Source organism: Lithobates pipiens, unplaced genomic scaffold (genome assembly GCF_037356315.1).
Source record: "Lithobates pipiens isolate NorthernLeopardFrog02 unplaced genomic scaffold, aLitPip1_a1.2 Scaffold_18, whole genome shotgun sequence".
In the NCBI taxonomy this organism is placed as follows: Eukaryota; Metazoa; Chordata; class Amphibia; order Anura; family Ranidae; genus Lithobates; species Lithobates pipiens.
The window spans coordinates 493,686,127-493,688,836 of record NW_027507758.1 but is presented as its reverse complement, the minus strand read 5'-3'; positions in this window follow the sequence as shown (position 1 = coordinate 493,688,836).

Here is a 2,710-nt window from a genome sequence, read left to right as displayed (position 1 = left end):
CAACAGATGCTACCAACATTTTGCATACCCTCCTCTTTCAGCTAAGACCATATCTAAAGCCATTCGGTTCTGCCAGGCCATTAGAGATGTGGGGGCCAACTATTCTGCTAGGCCCTTCACAGCATCCCTAGTATAGTTTACAAATCGTTGTAGGTTATAATATATATAATTAATCCAGTCAACATTTTTATTTATAGTCACCCACCAGAGAAGAGACTCAAGCCCAGCTGTCACCTGATTCCTGGCTTTAAACGCACCCCGCGAAGAACCCCAATCTCATCTATGTAGATCTGAGAGTCAAATGACCCCAAGGGAGAGGTATCCCTCCGATACTGTCGGTGACTCTTAGTCCACGGGTATTCTGACAGGATTCTCAGGGGCATAGCCAGCTGGACCATAGCGCCATCTTCTTGGGCATTGGCTGGTAGTCTAGCTCGCAGTTTCTTATCCCCACACATCCACCAGACATCAGCTCTCTGAATGTCATGTTCAACCCAGTCACCGTTGTCCGTGTTAATCCTCTCCACACAGTAGTCATCGGGTAGTGACCCAAGATCCACCGCACTACGGTTCCCTGGGAGTGCAAAACAAGTAAAGTTGCCCGGATAAGTGGTAACTGCTGGAGGTATCTGAGGTCTCTGTACTGGGGGAAACAACAAACTCAATGTGTGACAAGTAGAATTTGCTTCAAGTTTATAGCTCTTATTATAGAATTGCAACATACATTTTAAACCTTCTGGATCTGTATTGTGATCTAGAGGAAAAGGAACTGTTGCTAAATGTGGTCTGGCTCCTGCACAAACCAAACAGTTTTCCTTTTTCAGAGTTCTAACCGTGTACCTCAACCATTCTAACCATTAATTTTTTTCTTGGTAGCCCGTCTCCAAAGCTATGGCATCTTCTATTGTTAGGTTAGTGAATCTTATAGTTTTACTCAGAACTTCTATTTTAGTATGGCCTTCTTTCCCTTCTGAGTCTACCTTTCCTGTTGTTTAGTTTTATTAGGTGGTAATACCTCAAGGAAAAAAAAATGTTCCTGAGGGGTCAGTTCCTGACACCCATGCTCCCATGGAATACAACCGCTGATCTTCCTTCCTCGGCTCCTTTAATGTTATTAATAGTTGGTTACAGTTCTTACTATTGTGAAGGGGGAGTTGGCTGCTTTTGTGATTATGAGTCTATCCTTTATACCACTCTTTTTAGCCCCTGGTTGATTATACCCCCAATCTTGATGCACTGTAGTCCACAGGGCCTGATCCCATGCTTGACATCCTGCCTTATTCCAGAGCCAGCAGATATATTTATCTGCCCATAGAAGTCCTCTAGCCCCAGTAGTATCCCCACAATCTGCAATCTGACAGAAGTCTACCAGTATAGTGCTAGTTATTCCCTCTATAAAGGTTAGATTTAATGCTTTTCCTGTTCTTTCCCAATCCAAAGGTTCCTCTACTCTTCCGTAGCGCCTACCCCCTCTTATGGATGCCTCTTCTAGAGTCACCAGTAACCCAAGGATAATTACTGTCCCTTTCATCCTAACCAGCTACAGAGTTCCAGCGGATAGGGTAGGGGGAGTTGGAAGGGGAGGGAGACTTCACCGGTTTGAGACAAGTCCCACCTTGTGTGAGACCTCCCTCTGGTAGCCATCTGGCCCTATTCTGCCTGTAAAACCTTTTTGTAATGGGACTGGTGAATCCAGGTAGACCTCTTTGCAATCCTTATCGCAGTAGGGGTAGTTAAAAGAACTTTGAAAGGACCATCCCACCTTAGGGAGTACCACTGCTTATTACTTTTTATTGAGACCCAATCTCCCACATGCACCTTTTTATCTTCTTAAATTGGACCTTCTAGACCAGAACCAAAATCATTAGTATGTCTTTGTATTAACAACCTAGACATGTATTCTGCTGGTGTGTGCTCAGACTGCTCACTAGGTGTTTCATTTGATTGTAAGGGTATCTTATATGGCCTTATCATTTCAAATGGGCTTAAATCTTCTTTTGGGGGTATGATATACATACTGGTCACAGCTACTAGTAGGCAATACATCCAATTATTTTTACCTATTTCTTCCATAGCTTTTCTCAGTTTGCTTTTTAGAATGCCATTATGTCTTTCTACCAATCCAGCTGATTGGGGATGATAGGCAAAATGGTATTTCCCTTTAATTCTCATCACTTCTGTCAAATGTTGTATATTTTTTAATTACAAAATGGGGTCCATTATCACTGTAAATCCTTTCAGGGATTCCAAATCTAGGAATAATATCTCTTAGTAATGCTTTGGCTACAGTCTGTGCATCTGCACTTCCTGTCAGGAATATCTCCACCCATTTGGTCAGGGTGCCTGGGTACCAAACAATATTTCTTCCTTTCACATTTGTCTAATTCAATAAAATCCATGCAAATGTGTTGGAATGGATATTGCGGTGTAGGGAACTTCCCTTTCTGTGGTCTTATACCTCCCTGAGCATTGTGTCTTGCACATATAAGACATTGAGAGCAAAAAGTTTTTTGAATAATTTGTGAATCCATAGGCTGTACATACTTTATTTAACATCTCAGTCATCCCCCTGTTTGACACATGCGTTACTCCATGTGTCAATACTGCTGCATACCTAAATAAAGATTTTGGTAATACCGGTTTCCCTTCAGGTGATGTGTAAATGTCATCAATTATTGTGCAACCCTTTGTTTTCCAATATTGTTTTTCC